Genomic DNA, 20,967 nt, shown 5'->3' with positions numbered 1-20,967 from the left:
CAAGCTTGAAAAAAAATACATTAACTTTTACTTTATTTTCTAGAGATTAAATTCAATGTTGAACAGAAAAATATCCCACATAATCAAACAGGTGTTGGCTTGAAAATGTAATCAGCATGGAGTAACACCCATCTGTCACATGTTGGATCTAAAAGTACTCTGTCCATTTCTGAAAACTCATTCCAACTGGTAAAATGGTGCTGGACAATCAATGATTTTTTAGAATTCCTGAAATATAATAGAGAGTATTAAATTATATTATGTTATAATTAATATGAAGTAAACAGCCTCAGAAAAACGGTCTTTCTGTGAACTTTGCTGTGAAGAGTGGTCACAGAGAATGGGAGAACACTGTCTTGGACTGGGGTCTTGGATGACCTCATGGCTGGGGCTCGCCTGGTAGACAAGAATGTTTCTTTGCAGAGGTGCAGAATGCCTACCTGCTGTTGTAATGCTCTCCATGAGGAGACTTTGTGCTAGAGTTTTATCAACCTCAAATCAAACACACAGCTCCTGGGAATAGAGGAAATCTCTTGCTAGAATACCACACTGTTCCACCAGTTGCGCCTCTCCTGAACCTGCCCACCTAACAGTAAGTTCAGACAATAAACTTTGAGAGCTACACAAAGCTCTTAATGTTCCACACTGCAACTGTGGATTGTGGAATAGTGCATGATGTTGCTAGCCCTATAAACATCTGAGTACAAAGAATAATGCTTCTAGAGGCTTTAACCTGAAAATGAGGCATATATAAATAAAGAATAGTGGCATAATTCATTAGATCTTCTTCTCCTTCAGAGAACAGCACTGAACCAACCCCAGCTTTACCTTCAAAAACATCTTTCTGTATGTGAGTCTTGTTTTCTTATCCCTCTTTGCCCCTCGCCAGAACCTGCTAGTTTGGCCACACTGGTCACAGGATTTTGCCATCTTCCTATTACTTGATACAGTATTTACTGAACATTTTAGTATGTAAATGAATTGAAAACTTAAAAAATTAATAAGGCAGGTCCTCCCTTCAAGGAATTTGGAATCTGATAGAGGTAAATGATTACAAATCTCTCTGTGGTAAAACTTTATGGAAGTTAAAGTGAGAGAAATCGACCGGCAAGGTAGAGGGAACTGTGACCACGCACAGAGCAGGCCCAGTGGCCTGCTGAGGGGCAGAGCCACCCCCCACCCCCCGCGCCTGCCAGGTGACCACCGACAGAAAAGGCCCAGTGGCCCGCGGTGGGACAGAGCTTCCAATCACTCCTGCAAGGTGGGCGGGCCTGCGACCCACCGGCAGAAGAGGAGCAGCGACCTGCTGAGAGGCAGAGCCGCCCCCTCCCCCTGCGCCGGCAAAGTAGAGGGAACTGTGACCACGCACAGAGCAGGCCCAGCGGCCTGCTGAGGGGCAGAGCCGCCCCCCACCCCCCGCGCCTGCCAGGTAGGGGAACTGTGACCACGGACAGAAAAGGCCCAGTGGCCCGCGGCGGGACAGAGCTTCCAATCACTCCTGCAAGGTAGGCGGGCCTGCGACCCACCTGCAGAGGAGGAGCAGCGACCTGCTGAGAGGCAGTCGCCCCCTCCCCCTGCGCCGGCAAAGTAGAGGGAACTGTGACCACGCACAGAGCAGGCCCAGCGGCCTGCTGAGGGGCAGAGCCACCCCCCATCCCCCGCCCCTGCCAGGTGACCACCGACAGAAAAGGCCCAGTGGCCCGCGGTGGGACAGAGCTTCCAATCACTCCTGCAAGGTAGGCGGGCCTGCGACCCACCTGCAGAAGAGGAGCAGCGACCTGCTGAGAGGCAGAGCCGCCCCCTCCCCCTGCGCCGGCAAAGTAGAGGGAACTGTGACCACGCACAGAGCAGGCCCAGCGGCCTGCTGAGGGGCAGAGCCACCCCCCACCCCCCGCGCCTGCCAGGTAGGGGAACTGTGACCACGGACAGAAAAGGCCCAGCGGCCCTTGGCGGGACAGAGCTTCCAATCACTCCTGCAAGGTAGGCGGACCTGCGACCCACCAGCAGAGGAGGAGCAGCGACCTGCTGAGAGGCAGAGCCGCCCCCTCCCCCTGCACCGGCAAGGTAGAGGGAACTGTGACCATGCACAGAGCAGGCCCAGTGGCCTGCTGAGGGGCAGAGCCGCCCCCCACCCCTCGCGCCTGCCAGGTAGGGGAACTGTGACCACGGACAGAAAAGGCCCAGTGGCCCGCGGCGGGGCAGAGCTTCCAATCACTCCTGCAAGGTAGGCGGGCCTGCGACCCACCTGCAGAAGAGGAGCAGCGGCCTGCTGAGAGGCAGAGCCGCCCCCTCCCCCTGCACCGGCAAGGTAGAGGGAACTGTGACCACGCACAGAGCAGGCCCAGCGGCCTGCTGAGGGGCAGAGCCACCCCCCACCCCCCGCGCCTGCCAGGTGACCACCGACAGAAAAGGCCCAGTGGCCCGCGGTGGGACAGAGCTTCCAATCACTCCTGCAAGGTGGGCGGGCCTGTGACCCACCGGCAGAAGAGGAGCAGCGACCTGCTGAGAGGCAGAGCCGCCCCCTCCCCCTGCGCCGGCAAAGTAGAGGGAACTGTGACCACGCACAGAGCAGGCCCAGCGGCCTGCTGAGGGGCAGAGCCACCCCCCACCCCCCGCGCCTGCCAGGTAGGGGAACTGTGACCACGGACAGAAAAGGCCCAGCGGCCCTTGGCGGGACAGAGCTTCCAATCACTCCTGCAAGGTAGGCGGACCTGCGACCCACCAGCAGAGGAGGAGCAGCGACCTGCTGAGAGGCAGAGCCGCCCCCTCCCCCTGCACCGGCAAGGTAGAGGGAACTGTGACCATGCACAGAGCAGGCCCAGTGGCCTGCTGAGGGGCAGAGCCGCCCCCCACCCCTCGCGCCTGCCAGGTAGGGGAACTGTGACCACGGACAGAAAAGGCCCAGTGGCCCGCGGCGGGGCAGAGCTTCCAATCACTCCTGCAAGGTAGGCGGGCCTGCGACCCACCTGCAGAAGAGGAGCAGCGGCCTGCTGAGAGGCAGAGCCGCCCCCTCCCCCTGCACCGGCAAGGTAGAGGGAACTGTGACCACGCACAGAGCAGGCCCAGTGGCCTGCTGAGGGGCAGAGCCACCCCCCACCCCCCGCGCCTGCCAGGTGACCACCGACAGAAAAGGCCCAGTGGCCCGCGGTGGGACAGAGCTTCCAATCACTCCTGCAAGGTGGGCGGGCCTGTGACCCACCGGCAGAAGAGGAGCAGCGACCTGCTGAGAGGCAGAGCCGCCCCCTCCCCCTGCGCCGGCAAAGTAGAGGGAACTGTGACCACACACAGAGCAGGCCCAGCGGCCTGCTGAGGGGCAGAGCCGCCCCCCACCCCCCGCGCCTGCCAGGTAGGGGAACTGTGACCACGGACAGAAAAGGCCCAGTGGCCCACGGCGGGACAGAGCTTCCAATCACTCCTGCAAGGTAGGCGGGCCTGCGACCCACCGGCAGAGGAGGAGCAGCGACCTGCTGAGAGGCAGAGTCGCCCCCTCCCCCTGCGCCGGCAAAGTAGAGGGAACTGTGACCACGCACAGAGCAGGCCCAGCGGCCTGCTGAGGGGCAGAGCCACCCCCCATCCCCCGCCCCTGCCAGGTGACCACCGACAGAAAAGGCCCAGTGGCCCGCGGTGGGACAGAGCTTCCAATCACTCCTGCAAGGTAGGCGGGCCTGCGACCCACCTGCAGAAGAGGAGCAGCGGCCTGCTGAGAGGCAGAGCCGCCCCCTCCCCCTGCACCGGCAAGGTAGAGGGAACTGTGACCACGCACAGAGCAGGCCCAGGGGCCTGCTGGGGGGCAGAGCCGCCCCCCACCCCCCGCGCCTGCCAGGTAGGTGGAACTGTGACCACCATCAGAACAGGCCAGACCTGCAACCGAGAGACAGAACAGGCCCAGTGGCCTGAGGAAGGGTAGAGCCGCCCCCCCCCCCCGCACCTGCAAGGTAGGCGGACCTGCGACCCACTGGCAGTACAGCCCCAGAGGCCTGCAGAGGGGCAGTGCCACTGCCTGCACCTGCAAAGTAGACAGAACTGTGACCACCCACAGAACAAGCCTAGCGGCCCGCAGAGGGACAGAGCCGCCGCCCGCGCCTGCGAGGGAGACTTTGCAACTATACAAGACCAATATAAATATATAGGGGAAAATTCAATAACACAACAGTTTCACTAAGTAGAAAGGAACACAAACAGTATGAAGAGACAAGGAAAGAAAGGACCACAAGCAATGCAGGTCAACTCAACATTAGAAGAGGTAATAGCTGCAGCAGATGGAATGTCAGATAAAGAATTCAGGATATACATGCTTCCGATGATCTGGAGCCTCAAGGAAGACATCAGACAGCAAAATCAGACAATGAAAGATCACTTCAACAATGAATTACATAAACAAATCCAAGAAGCAAAAGATCAACTACACAGGGAAATAGAGGTTATAAAAAACAAACAAACAGAAATCCTAGAAATGCAGGAAGCAATAAGCCAACTTAAAAACTCAATTGAGAATACTACCAGCAGAGTAGAACACTTAGAAGACAGAACATCAGACAATAAAGATAAAGTATTTCAACTTGAAAAGAACATAGACAGCTCAGCAAGACTGTTAAGAAACCATGAGCAGAACATCCAAGAAATATGGGATAACATCAAGAGACCAAATTTAAGAGTCATTGGGATACAGGAAGGGACAGAGTTTCAAACCAAAGGATTGAGCAATCTATTCAATGAAATAATACGAGAAAACTTCCCAGACTTGAAGAATGAGACAGAATCCCAAATCCTAGAAGCCTACAGGACGCCGAATGTGCAAAATCATAAGAGACCCACACCTAGACACATTATAATGAAGATGCCCAACATACAGAATAAGGAGAGAATTTTAAAAGCTACAAGAGAAAGGAAGCAGATCACATTTAGGGGTAAGCCAATCAGGATAACAGCTGATCTTTCAACACAGACTCTGAAAGCTAGAAGATCCTGGAATAACATATTTCAAACACTGAAAGAAAATGGGTTCCAACCAAGAATTGTGTTTCCAGCGAAATTAAGCTTCAGGATGGAAGATGAAATTAAAACCTTCCACGATAAACAAAAGTTAAAAGAATTTGCAGCTAGAAAACCATCTCTTCAAAACATCCTTGGCAAAACATTACAGGAAGAGGAAATGGAAAATAACAATGAAAACCAACAGTGGGAGGTAGGACACTAAAGGGGGGAAAATAATCAAAGAGGAAAACAAGCCATGTTTAGTAACATAAATAAACAAATATGGCTGGAAGAACAACCCATATCTCAATAATAACCCTAAATGTTAATGGCTTAAACTCACCAATCAAGAGACACAGGCTAGTAGAATGGGTCACAAAACAAGACCCAACAATATGCTGCCTACAGGAGACGCATTTGATAGGAAAAGACATACATAGGCTGAAGGTGAAAGGTTGGGAAAAATCATATCACTCATATGGACTTCGGAAACAAGCAGGAGTATCCATACTCATATCAAATAAAATAGATTTCAAGCCAAAGTTAATCAAAAGGGATAAAGAGGGATACTACATACTGCTCAAGGGAACCATACACCAACAAGACATAACAATCATAAATATATATGCCCCAAACAATGGTGCAGCTATGTTCATCAAACAAACTCTTCTCAAGTTCAAGAGTCTAATAGACCACCATACAATAATCATGGGAGACTTCAACACACCTCTATCACCACTGGACAGATCTTCCAAACAAAAGTTGAATAAGGAAACTATAGAACTCAATAACACAATTAATAACCTAGACTTAATTGACATATATAGAGTATACCACCCAACATCAAGCAGTTACACTTTTTTCTCAGCAGCACATGGATCCTTCTCAAAAATAGATCATATATTATGTCACAGGGAAACTCTTAGACAATATAAAGGAGTAGAGATAATACCATGCATCCTATCTGATCATAATGGAATGGAACTGAAAATCAATGATAAAAGAAGGAAGGGAAAAGAATACATCACTTGGAGAATGAACAATAGGTTACTGAATGATCAATGGGTTATAGAAGACATCAAGGAAGAAATTAAAAAATTCTTAGAGATTAATGAAAACACAGACACAACATATCGGAATCTATGGGACACATTGAAAGCAGTTCTAAGAGGAAAATTCATTGCTTGGAATTCATTCCTTAAAAAAAGAAAAAACCAACAAATAAATGATCTCATACTTCATCTCAAAATCCTAGAAAAAGAAGAGCAAAACAACAGCAAAAGAAGTAGAAGGCAAGAAATAATGAAAATCAGAGCTGAAATTAATGAATTTGAAACAAAAGAAACAATTGAAAAAATTGATAAAACTAAAAGTTGGTTCTTTGAAAAAATAAACAAAATCGACAGACCCTTAGCCATGCTAGCGAAGAGAAGAAGAGAGAGAACTCAAATTACTAACATACGCGATGAAAGAGGCAATATCACAACAGACACTTCAGAAATACAGAAGATAATCAAAAATTATTTTGAATCCTTATACTCCAATAAATTAGAAGATAGTGAAGGCATAGATAAATTTCTTAAGTCATATGATCTGCCCAGATTGAGTCAGGAGGATATAGACAACCTAAACAGACCAATATCAATTGAGGAAATAGAAGAAACCATCAAAAGACTACCAGCTAAGAAAAGCCCAGGACCAGATGGGTATACAGCAGAGTTTTACAAAACCTTTAAAGAGGAACTAATACCAATACTTTTCAAGCTACTTCGGGAAATAGAAAAAGAGGGAGAACTTCCAAATTCATTCTACGAGGCCAACATCACCCTGATACCTAAACCAGACAAAGACACTTCAAAGAAAGAAAACTACAGACCAATATCTCTAATGAACCTAGATGCAAAAATCCTCAATAAAATTCTGGCCACTCGGATACAAAAACTTATCAAAAAATTGTGCACCATGATCAAGTAGGATTCATCCCTGGGATGCAAGGCTGGTTCAATATACGGAAATCAATAAATGTTATTCACCACATCAATAGACTTAAAAATAAGAATCATATGATCATCTCGATAGATGCGGAAAAAGCATTTGACAAAGTACAGCATCCCTTTATGTTCAAAACTCTAGAAAAACTAGGGATAACAGGAACATACCTCAATATTGTAAAAGCAATCTATGCTAAGCCTCAGGCTAGCATCATTCTGAATGGAGAAAAATTGAAGGCATTCCCTCTAAAATCTGGAACAAGACAGGGATGCCCTCTCTCTCCACTTCTCTTCAACATAGTTCTCGAAACACTGGCCAGAGCAATTAGACAGACGAAAGAAATTAAAGGCATCAAAATAGGAAAAGAAGAACTTAAATTATCACTATTTGCAGATGACATGATTCTATACCTAGCAGACCAAAAGGGTCTACAAAGAAACTATTAGAGCTAATAAATGAATTCAGCAAAGTGGCAGGATATAAAATCAACACGCATAAATCAAAGGCATTCCTGTATATCAGCGACAAATCCTCTGAAATGGAAATGAGGACAACCACTCCATTCACAATATCTTCAAAAAAAATAAAATACTTGGGAATCAACCTAACAAAAGAGGTGAAAGACTTATACAATGAAAACTACAGAACCCTAAAGAGAGAAATAGAAGAAGATCTTAGAAGATGGAAAAATATACCCTGTTCATGGATAGGCAGAACTAACATCATCAAAATGGCGATATTACCAAAAGTTCTCTATAGGTTTAATGCAATGCCAATCAAAATCCCAACGGCATTTCTTGTAGAAATAGAGAAAGCAATCATGAAATTCATATGGAAAAACAAAAGACCCAGAATAGCAAAAACAATGCTAAGCAGGAAGGGTGAATCAGGCGGTATAGCGATACCAGACTTCAAACTATACTACAGAGCAATAGTAACAAAAACAGCATGGTACTGGTACCAAAACGGGCGGGTGGACCAATGGTACAGAATAGAGGACACAGAAACCAATCCACAAAACTACAACTACCTTATATTTGATAAAGGGGCTAAAAGCATGCAATGGAGGAAGGATAGCATCTTCACCAAATGGTGCTGGCAAAACTGGAAATCCATATGCAACAAAATGAAACTGAATCCCTTTCTCTCGCCATGCACAAAAGTGAATTCAAAATGGATCAAGGAGCTTGATATCAAATCAGAGACACGCCATCTGATAGAAGAAAAAGTTGGCTACGATCTACATACTGTGGGGTCGGGCTCCAAATTCCTCAATAGGACACCCATAGCACAAAAGTTAATAACTAGAATCAACAAATGGGACTTACTCAAACTAAAAAGTTTTTTCTCAGCAAAAGAAACAATAAGAGAGGTAAATAGAGAGCCTACATCCTGGGAACAAATCTTTACTCCTCACACTTCAGATAGAGCCCTAATATCCAGAGTATACAAAGAACTCAAAAAATTAGACAATAAGAGAACAAACAACCCAATCAACAAATGGGCCAAGGACCTGAACAGACACTTCTCAGAGGAGGACATACAATCAATCAACAAGTACATGAAAAATGCTCACCATCTCTAGCAGTCAGAGAAATGCAAATCAAAACCACCCTAAGATACCATCTCACTCCAGTTAGATTGGCAGCCATTATGAAGTCAAACAACAACAAGTGCTGGCGAGGATGTGGGGAAAAGGGTACACTTGTACATTGCTGGTGGGACTGCAAATTGGTGCAGCCAATTTGGAAAGCAGTATGGAGATTTCTTGGAAAGCTGGGAATGGAGCCACCATTTGACCCAGCTATTCCCCTTCTCGGTCTATTCCCTAAAGACCTAAAAAGAGCATGCTACAGGGACACTGCTACATCGATGTTCATAGCAGCACAATTCACAATAGCTAGACTGTGGAACCAACCTAGATGCCCTTCAATGGATGAATGGATAAAAAAATGTGGCATTTATACACAATGGAGTATTACTCTGCATTAAAAAATGACAAAATCATAGAATTTACAGGGAAATGGATGGCATTAGAGCAGATTATGCTAAGTGAAGCTAGCCAATCCCTAAAAAACAAATGCCAAATGTCTTCTTTGATATAAGGAGAGTAACTAAGAACAGAGTAGGGTCGAAGAGCAGGAGAAGAAGATTAACATTAAACAGGGATGAGAGGTGGGAGGGAAAGGGAGAGAGAAGGGAAAATGCATGGAAATGGAAGGGGACCCTCAGAGTTATACAAAAGTACATACAAGAGGAAGTGAGGGGAAGGGGAAAAATAATATAAGGGGGACAAACGAATGTCAGTAGAGGGAGCAGAGAGAGAAGAGGGGAGGGGAGGGGAGGGGAGGGGAGGGGAGGGGGGATAGTAGAGGATAGGAAAGGCAGCAGAATACAACAGACACTAGTATGGCAATATGTAAATCAATGGATGTGTAACTGATGTGATTCTGCAATCTGTATATGGGGTAAAAATGGGAGCTCATAACCCACTTGAATCAAATTGTGAAATATGATATATCAAGAACTATGTAATGTTTTGAACAGCCAACAATAAAAAATTTAAAAAAAAAAAGAATGCATCTGTATTCATGACAAAAAAAAATAAAAAAAAAATAAATAAAGTGAGAGAAATCACAACGGCAGCAAACATTTATTAAGTGCTAATACAAACACTGAAGAATTTACAAATATTTATATATTTTACATGGATATATATATATATATATATATATATATATATATATATATATATATATAACAGCACTATGAGATGAACTATTATCCACATTTTCTACAAAGGGACACTGAAACACAGAAGTACTTTTAGATAACTAGCTTTGTTATCATGGAAGTGAAAAACAACCAACATTTTAAATCAGCATATATCTACAGGCTATATTCCTAACCAATACCCTAAAACTGCTCTACCTGCAACTCATTATTTAGCTTTAGAAAACAGGAAGGGTTATAAAGTTGATAAAAGAATGGACCAGCAGTGTGACAAAAGAACAAAAGGAACAAAATTATATAGATGGAAAAAATAAAATAAGGGAAAACAGTATTAAACTGTGCACTTTAGTAAGCACTCTATTTGATTCTCATACAGGTTAATCAGAGGGATCACCCTTGAGAATCCATGACACAGCAATGTCTAATGATGTCTATATTCTTGAAAAAGTGAAAGATTAATAGCACAGGAAAAATACAAAAAGTTCACTGGTGAAGAAATGGTATGGAAAACTTTTGTGGAAGGCATCAGTTCTCCCAAATATCTTTTAAATTTAAAATATACAATTCTTATTTTTAACTCGTGTTAGCTTTAACTGATGATACACATTACTTGGCATGAATTAGGACTCTGGGTTTGAACCCAGGAACAGAAAAAAATTGTAGGCTATGGCCCCTCACCCACACAAGTTTAGAGGTTAGACTGTAAGAACACTCAAGACAACTAAGTAACTATGTAGTGTAGTATATTAATTCCTCATATGAGTGACACAAACTATAGAACCTTTGGGACAATCATTATCAGTGAAAACAGCTGAGATGAACTTAGGCTAACTCACCGGTTATTAATGGAGTAGAGTTCAAACAAGGAGAGGTGGGTGGTACATCAGGAAAGAGGACATTTTGCCTAAAATAAGAATGAATGGACTTAGTTTGCATATGATAGTGAATAGGTAGGAATTTGATCAAACAGGAGACTTGCAATGATAAAAGAAGCTGGCTAGGGAATGAAGGATCTATAATTTGAAAATGCAAAGTATGAACTTACACTGGTAAATACAATTAAATAAATGTGCTGTTATTTGCTAGCATACCAGGACAACTCTGGCTCATGCCATTCACCACTATGGCCCCTTCAAACCAATGAAGTGCTTTTACTCAAACAATAAATCAATTAATAATGGAAAATATGCATCACTTCAGGGATACAGCATTGCTCACATGTACTTAAAATGTCATCATGAGTCAGGCATGAAGTCACATGCCTGTAAATTCTAGTAGTTCCCCAGAGGCTGAGGTAAGAGCATCACAAGTTAAAAGCCAGCCTCAGCAATTTAGTGAGGCCTTAAGCAACTTTGCAAGATTCTATCTCAAAATACAAAAAAAATAATAATAATATAAAAAGAGCCAAGGAGGTGGCTCATTGGATAAGCACCCCTGGGTTCAATTTCTGGTACTAAAATCAAACAAACAGAAAGCATTGAAAGAAAGACCATCATACTAAGTTTCTGAAAACTCAGTTTTTATTTAGACATAAACACACAATTTAGAAGGAAAAATCCAATCTTCCTGTGTAAAAATAAATAATATTTAAAAGTGCAAAAGCTGAGGCTCCATCTCCAAGTACTCAATCAGAACCTTTATGGAAGAGAGTCCAGGAAATCTAAAACCTAAACCAAAGTGTCTGTATAAAAGCTTATCAAGGCCCCTCCCCCCGCGCCTGCAAGGTAGGTGGAACTGTGACCACCAGCAGAACAGGCCCAGCGGCCTGCTGAGGGGCAGAGCCGCCCCCTCCCCCTGCGCCTGCAAGGTAGGCGGACCTGCGACCCACCGGCAGCACAGGCCCAGGCCCAGCGGCCTGCTGAGGGGCAGAGACGCCCCCTCCCCCTACACCTGCAAGGTAGGCGGACCTGCGACTATGAACAGAACAGGCCAGACCTGCAACTGACAGACAGAACAGGCCCAGCATCCTGTGGAAGGGTAGAGCCGCCCCCCCCCACGCCTGCAAGGTAGGCGGACCTGCGACCCACCGGCAGAACAGGCCCAGCGGCCTGCCTGCATGGTAGGCACGTTGCCCCAATTGGAGGATTGGCAGAGCTGCCGCCCATGCCTGCAAGGGAAACTTTGCAACTATATAAGAGCAATATAAATATATAGGGGGAAAATTCAATAACACAACAGTTTCACCAAGCAGAAAGAAACGCGAACAGTATGAAGAGACAAGGAAAGAAAGGACCACAAGCAATGCAGATCAACTCAACGTTAGTAGAGGTAATATCTGCAGCAGATGGAATTTCAGATAAAGAATTCAGGATATACATGCTTCAGATGATCTGGAGTCTCAAGGAAGACATTAGACAGCAAAATTAGACAATGAAAGATCACTTGAACAATGAATTACATAAACAAATCCAAGAAACAAAAGATCAACTATACAGGGAGATAGAGGTTATAAAAAACAAACAAACAGAAATCCTAGAAATGCAGGAAGCAATAAACCAACTTAAAACTCAATTGAGAATACTACCAGCAGAGTAGAACACTTAGAAGATAGAACATCAGACAATGAAGACAAAGTTTTTCAACTTGAAAAGAACATAGACAGCTCAGCAAGACTGTTAAGAAACCATGAGCAGAACATCCAAGAAATATGGGATAACATAAAGAGACCAAACTTAAGAGTCATTGGGATACAGGAAGGTATAGAGGTCCAAGCCAAAGGTATGAGCCATCTATTCAATGAAATAATATGAGAAAACTTCCCAGACTTGAAGATTGAGACAGAATCCCAAATCCTAGAAGCCTACAGGATGCCGAATGTGCATAATCATAAGAGATCCACACCTAGACACATTATAATGAAGATGCCCAACATACAGAATAAGGAGAGAATTTTAAAAGCTACAAGAGAAAGGAAGCAGATTACATTTAGGGGTAAACCAATCAGGATAACAGCTGATCTTTCAACACAGACTCTGAAAGCTAGAAGATCCTGAAATAACATATTTCAAACACTGAAAGAAAACGGGTTCCAACCAAGAATTGTGTATCCAGCAAAATTAAGCTTCAGGACGGAAGATGAAATTAAAACCTTCCATGATAAACAAAAGTTTAAAGAATTCGCAGCTAGAAAACCATCTCTTCAAAACATCCTCGCCAAAACATTACAGGAAGAGGAAATGGAAAATAACAATGTAAACCAACAGTGGGAGGTAGGACAGTAAAGGGGGGGGGGGATAATCAAAGAGGAAAACAAAACATGTTTAGTAACATAAATAAACAAATATGGCTGGAAGAACATCCCATATCTCAATAATAACCCTAAATGTTAATGGCTTAAACTCACCAATTAAGAGACACAGCCTAGTAGAATGGATCACAAAACATGACCCAACAATATGCTGCCTACAGGAGACACATTTGATAGGAAAAGACATACATAGACTGAAGGTGAAAGGTTGGGAAAAATCATATCACTCATATGGACTTCAGAAACAAGCAGGCGTGTCCATACTCATATCAAATAAAATAGATTTCAAGCCAAAGTTAATCAAAAGGGATAAAGAGGGACACTACATACTGCTCAAGGGAACCATACACCAACAAGACATAACAATCTTAAATATATATGCCCCAAACAATGGTGCAGCTATGTTCATCAAACAAACTCTTCTCAAGTTCAAGAGTCTAATAGACCACCATACAATAATCATGGGAGACTTCAACACACCTCTATCACCACTGGACAGATCTTCCAAACAAAAATTGAATAAGGAAACTATAAAACTCAATAACACAATTAATAACCTAGACTTAATCAACATATATAGAATATACCACCCAACATCAAGCAGTTACACTTTTTTCTCAGCAGCACATGGATCCTTCTCAAAAATAGATCATATATTATGTCACAGGGCAACTCTTAGACAATATAAAGGAGTAGAGATAATACCATGCATCTTATCTGATAATAATGGAACGAAACTGCAAATCAATGATAAAAGAAGGAAGGAAAAATCATGCATCACTTAGAGAATGAACAATAGGTTACTGAATGATCAATGGGTTATAGAAGACATCAAGGAGGAAATTAGAAAATTCTTAGAGATAAATTAAAACACAGACACAACATATCGGAATCTATGGGACACATTGAAAGCAGTTCTAAGAGGAAAATTCATTGCTTGGAGTTCATTCCTTTAAAAAAGAAAAAAACAACAAATAAATGATCTCATACTTCATCTCAAAATCCTAGAAAAAGAAGAGCAAAACAACAGCAAAAGAAGTAGAAGGCAAGAAATAATGAAAATCAGAGCTGAAATTAATGAATTTGAAACAAAAGAAACAATTGAAAAAATTGATAAAACTAAAAGTTGGTTCTTTGAAAAAATAAATAAAATCGACAGACCCTTAGCCATGCTAACAAAGAGAAGAAGAGAGAGAACTTAAATTACTAGCATACAGGATGAAAAAGGCAATATCACAACAGACACTTCAGAAATACAGAAGATAATCAGAAATTATTTTGAATCCTTATACTCCAATAAAATAGAAGATAGTGAAGGCATCAATAAATTTCTTAAGTCATATGATCTGCCCAGATTGAGTCAGGAGGATATAGACAACCTAAACAGACCAATATCAATTGAGGAAATAGAAGAAACCATCAAAAGACTACCAACTAAGAAAAGCCCAGGACCGGATGGGTATACAGCAGAGTTTTACAAAACCTTTAAAGAGGAACTAATACTAATACTTTTCAAGCTATTTCAGGAAATAGAAAAAGAGGGAGAACTTCCAAATTCATTCTACGAGGCCAACATCACCCTGATTCCTAAACCAGGCAAAGACACTTCAAAGAAAGAAAACTACAGACCAATATCTCTAATGAACCTAGATGCAAAAATCCTCAATAAAATTCTGGCAAATCATGTACAAAAACATATCAAAAAAATTGTGCACCATGACCAAGTAGGATTCATCCCTGTGATGCAAGGCTGGTTCAATATACGGAAATCAATAAATGTTATTCACCACATCAATAGACTTAAAAATAAGAAACAAATGATGATCTCGATAGATGCAGAAAAAGCATTCGACAAAATACAGCATCCCTTTATGTTCAAAACATTAGAAAAACTAGGGATAATAGGAACATACCCCAATATTGTAAAAGCAATCTATGCTAAGCCTCAGGCTAGCATCATTCTGAATGGAGAAAAACTGAAGGCATTCCCTCTAAAATCTGGAACAAGACAGGGATGCCCTCTCTCACCACTTCTGTTCAACATAGTTCTCGAAACACTGGCCAGAGCAATTAGACAGATGAAAGAAATTAAAGGCATAAAAATAGGAAAAGAAGAACTTAAATTATCACTATTTGTAGATGACATGATTCTATACCTAGCAGACCCAAAAGGGTCTACAAAAAAACTATTAGAGCTAATAAATGAATTCAGCAAAGTTGCAGGCTATAAAATCAACATGCATAAATCAAAGGCATTCCTGTATATCAGCGACAAATCCTCTGAAATGGAAATAAGGACAACCACTCCATTCACAATATCCTCAAAAAAAAAAAAAAAAACTTGGGAATCAACCTAACAAAAGAGGTGAAAGACTTATACAATGAAAACTACAGAACCCTAAAGAGAGAAATCGAAGAAGATCTTAGAAGATGGAAAAATATACCCTGTTCATGGATAGGCAGAACTAACATCATCAAAATGGCGATATTACCAAAAGTTCTCTATAGGTTTAATGCAATGCCAATCAAAATCCCAATGGCATTTCTTGTAGAAATAGATAAAGCAATTATGAAATACATATGGAAAAATAAAAGACACAGAATAGCAAAAACAACTCTAAGCAGGAAGTGTGAATCAGGTGGTATAGCGATACCAGACTTCAAAGTATACTACAGAGCAATAGTAACAAAAACAGCATGGTACTGGTACCAAAACGGGCGGGTGGACCAATGGAACAGAATAGAGGACACAGAAACCAATCCACAAAACTACAACTATCTTATATTTGATAAAGGGGCTAAAAGCATGAAATGGAGGAAGGATAGCATCTTCAACAAATGGTGCTGGGAAAACTGGAAATCCATATGCAACAAAATGAAACTGAATCCCTTTCTCTCACCATGCACAAAAGTTAACTCAAAATGGATCAAGGAGCTTGATATCAAATCAGAGACATGGTGTCTGATACAAGAAAAAGTTGGCTACGATTTACATACTGTGGGGTCCGGCTCCAAATTCCTCAATAGGACACCCATAGCACAAGAGTTAATAACTAGAATCAACAAATGGGACTTACTCAAACTAAAAAGTTTTTTTCTCAGCAAAAGAATCAATAAGAGAGGTAAATAGGGAGCCTACATCCTGGGAACAAATCTTTACTCCTCACACTTCAGATAGAGCCCTAATATCCAGAGTATACAAAGAACTCAAAAAATTAAACAATAAGAAAACAAATAACCTAATCAACAAATGGGCCAAGGATCTGAACCGACACTTCTCAGAGGAGGACATACAATCAATCAATAAGTACATGAAAAAATGCTCACCATCTCTAGCTGTCAGAGAAATGCAAATCAAAACCACCCTAAGATACTATCTCACTCCAGTAAGATTGGCAGCCATTATGAAGTCAAACAACAACAAGTGCTGGCGAGGATGTGGGGAAAAGGGTACTCTTGTACATTGCTGGTGGGACTTCAAATTGGTGCAGCCAATTTGGAAAGCAGTATGGAGATTTCTTGGAAAGCTGGGAATGGAACCACCATTTGACCCAGCTATTCCCCTTCTCGGTCTATTCCCTACAGACTTAAATAGAGCATGCTACAGGGACACTGCTACATCGATGTTCATAGCAGCACAATTCACAATAGCAAGACTGTGGAACCAACCTAGATGCCCTTCAATAGATGGATGGATTAAAAAAATGTGGCAGTTATACATAATGGAGTATTACTCTGCATTAAAAAATGACAAAATCATAGAATTTGCAGGGAAATGGATGACATTAGAAGAGATTATGCTAAGTGAAGCCAGCAAATCCCTAAAAAACAAATGCCAAATGTTTTCTTTGATATAAGGAAAGTAACTGAGAACAGAGTTGGGAGGAAGAGCATGAGAAGAAGATTAACATTAAACAGGGGTGAGAGGTGGGAGGGAAAAGGAAAGAGAAGGGAAATTGCATGGAAATGGAAGGAGTCTCTCATGGTTATACAAAATTACAAACAAGAGGGAGTGAGGGGAAAGGGAAAAAAAACAAGGGGGAGAAATGAATTACAGTAGATGGGGTAGAGAGAGGAGATGGGAGGGGAGGGGATGGGGGATAGTAGAGGATAGGAAAGGCAGCAGAATACAACAGACACTAGTATAGCAATATGTAAAACAGTGGATGTGTAACCGATGTGATGCTGAAATCTGTATATGGGGTAAAAATGCGAGTTCATAATCCACTTGAATCAAAGTGTGAAATATGATTTATCAAGAACTATGTAATGTTTTGAGCAACCAACAATAAAAATTAAAAGTAAATTAAAAATAAATAAAAGCTTATGAAGTTTGGGAAACATTTGATCTGAACAAATGTGGGATCTGAAAAACAGTAAATGTATTTCTCAAGTATCATTCTAAAATAATGAAGGTTGAAGATCAAGGACAGATCATGAAATAAGTACATTAATGAAAAAAAAACATTACTCATAATTTTAGGGTCCTCTTGAAGTCTAAAGGAGTTCCTTTAGTTTATTAACATCATCTACTCTATTTGAAATTCAGCCTACCAATACTTGAGCTATTTCAATGATTTTACTTTAGCCGTGATGGATTTAAGCTGAGTCGCATACCCATCCTGCAGCTCCTGTACCTAATGAGATTTGCTACTACACAGTTTACTCACAGTTGACCATGCTTTTATTCTTTAATTAAATAACCAGGCTGGACTATTAACTAAAAAAAATTCACATCTAGTAAAAACATTGTGTTCAGGGAAACTGACTTGACAGTCCAAAAGTAAATTCTCAATCTATTTCTGAATCAATTGACACTGCCAAACTTTTAAAGAGAAAATGTACTCAGAGTAATCTTTGATGTTGTTTGAAAATAAGATATTCAAGAGACTGTGCTTTATGTAATTACTTTAATTATATAATGTTTGGAAGGACAGCTACATTTACAAAAATTAAGAATTTTGTACTCATTCATGCAATAGTATAAATAGTACTCAGACTCAAATGCTTCAAATCCAGTTGAGGAAGAAATCCTAAAATTGTATCAATAATTAAACTGATGCCAGCAATGTGTTTTTATACTGAGATACTCACCACCCCTGGTAACTCTTATTTCCAACCATCTAATAACTACTGTATATAGAGCACTTTATATAGGGTTTTAATCCATCTTATTTCATAGTCTCACAACCAGATCCTAAGGAAGATATTAAACAAATCCCATTCTAATAGCCAAGTTAACTCTGTTAAATCCATTTTACTATTAATCCCAAATGGCATCAAACCAGAAAATGGCACTGATTTCCCCCTTGCAAAGGTCTCGATTGAGGTAACTTTTATGAGCAAAAAAATATGTTACAAATTATTAAAACAATTTTGAATTTTTAAGTTGAAAAGTGACTCTATTCCCTATGTATAAACAAGAACAATGACACATCTAATAAGTGGAAAAAATTTAAAAAAGGGATGCCGATTTTAAATTCCATGTATATCCTTTGCCTTATAACATGCTGAATTACAAAGATAAGCATCCATATCATGATTGCATATGGATGTTGATTTAGACTTCCAGTATATTCTAAGTCAGGGTTCTGTCAGGAAGCTTTCTGTTACTGTGACAAAATATCAGATAAACAACTTTAAGGAAGTAAGGATTGTTTTGGTTCACATTACAGAGGCTTTGGGCTATGGTTGCTTGGCCCTGTTACCTTTGGGCCTATTGTGAGGCAGTATATCATGGCAGGGAATACATGAGAAGCATGCCTGCTCTCAACATGCTTTCCAAGAAGCAAAATGGGAAAAAACATCCCAGAGTCTCAATATTCCCATTAAGGGTGTGCCTCTGAAGACCTAAATTCCTTCTACTAAATTCTACCTCATAAAAGGTTCCAAAGCCTCCCAAATGGGCCATAAGGTGGGACCCAGACCTTCAATACATGAAACTTTGAGGTCAAAAACTTTTTCTGTAGACGGTCATAGGCTTTGCAGAACAGTCTGTGTGGCAGGAATATAAATTCTGTTATTTCAGTATGAGAGCAGAAGACAACAACACAAAACAAAAAGGAGTAGATGAGTTTCAACAAAATTTTATAGCAAACTAGGCCTCAACCTACATTTGGCCACTGGTCCATAGTTTAACAAGTCTTATCCTGTCACTGTTTCAAGTTTTAAATAATTATTTCATAAGTCTCAAGATGACCATGATAAAACTAAAAAGATAACTCATAAATCTTCATCTATAATTGAGGATTTCAACACTCTTCTTTGCCAATTACTCAAGAGACCAGACAGAGTGGAGGTAATGGTTTCTAAATAGGTCACAGAAAAGTCTAAATTAATGGAAGGCATCAGAAAAACATTATATAACCAATAACTTATAAAAACCACAGGAACAAAAGACGACAAGAAGCAAGAATCTGTAAATTTGAATGTTAATGAATTTCTTGTAATACATAAGCAATACCTAAATAATGCACTAACCATATCTCTAAAATTACACAACTATATAAATCACTATGTTTACATATACTGTATATGCAAAATCATATGTAATATCTTCCAAAGTTACATGTAGTATACTTTATAAGCATTTACAGAAGTTTGATGGAGATTTTGTATTTATAGACTGTTGTTATCATATGTGCTGGTATTGGGACATAATTCCAAAAATGTGTCTTCTTCATAATGAGTAATTTTTTATCTTTTTTAAATAAAAAAGTATAAATTTATGTGAGAGTTACACATCTATATAAGAGCACAGAAAAACTAAAAAAATATACACCGAACTTACCTGCTTAATCTCTCCAGGAAAAGATGTGGGAGTTGAGATGATGAGGCGGTGGGTGGGGAGGGCATAGTGAGGGCATAAATTTGAACAAGATAAAAAATTTAAGGCCAAATTCTTAAAGGCTATGGATACTCCATTAAAAGAGTTTATACCCTGCCACAGATTCCTCTTCTAGGATTTCATGGGTACTATATATCAATAAAACCAATGAAACTAATATCTTGATTGATAATTTTCAATTTGCAAGGGATGATGTATCTCTAAATGACAATTAGCAAAAATGTTTGTATTTGTCTGGCTGGCCTAGAAGGAAGCTGTATATTCCTATGTTTCTATGTCTGGCAGAACTCAGCAAAGGAAAATCTGTTTTAGAGCGTTTAGTTAAACTCTTTCCCTAAAAGCAGATCTCCACTCTATGTTTTTACCCCCCATCCCACCCCACTTGGTTCTAATAGTATAAAATTTTCTACTTCAGCTCAGACAACAGAGTTTACCAACTATTACGTTTGATTTCCAAAACAATTCTTAAAAAAGCAAGCATCTCAGGTAGCAGCATTCCCATTTAACAGATAACCAAGGTCTAGTAAAAAGATTTGCCAAATAGCATGATTTTAATCTGACAATAGTATTTGCAGCAGCAAAAATTAATTATTGAGCAACTGGTATATGCCAAGCACTGTTCTAAGTGCTTTTATCAGTCAGTTCATTAAGTTGCTAAAATAATTCTGAGGCAGATTAAGGCCCATTTATAGATAAGGAAATGCTGGCTTAAAGAAATTAAATGACCTATCCAAGAAGATATTTTTGACAGTCATGAGACTATCACCTATAATAAATATGCCTCTTGAATTTCAGAATACAATGAGTAAATATAAATAATCATGTAAATAATTTGAATTGGACATATGATCCAAGAAAAAATATTTGACAGAAAAAGATTTCTAAAGGTAGGATTGCATTCTATGGTTTAAGGAAAAAAATTGCCAACTCAATACAAAAAACTCAAATATCTATTTTTTTAGAAATGATTTTCCTCCTCAATTCAGTCCTGATCCTACGACCACACTAGTAATTTAGTGATCATTCTGGAACTTAAGAAAATATCTTTCAATAATACACTTATATCAAATGCATAATTCATAAAGTCCAATTGTACTAAATATCTCTATGCAAAAAGTATGCCAAAATAGTTTTTTTTAAATAAATTTAAATTCAAAATGTAGATATTAACTCG

Source organism: Marmota monax, unplaced genomic scaffold (assembly GCF_021218885.2).
Source record: "Marmota monax isolate L192 unplaced genomic scaffold, Marmota_monax_Labrador192_F-V1.1 WCK01_AAM20220418_F8-fsc00629, whole genome shotgun sequence".
In the NCBI taxonomy this organism is placed as follows: domain Eukaryota; kingdom Metazoa; phylum Chordata; class Mammalia; order Rodentia; family Sciuridae; genus Marmota; species Marmota monax.
Note: the sequence above shows the minus strand (reverse complement) of the source record.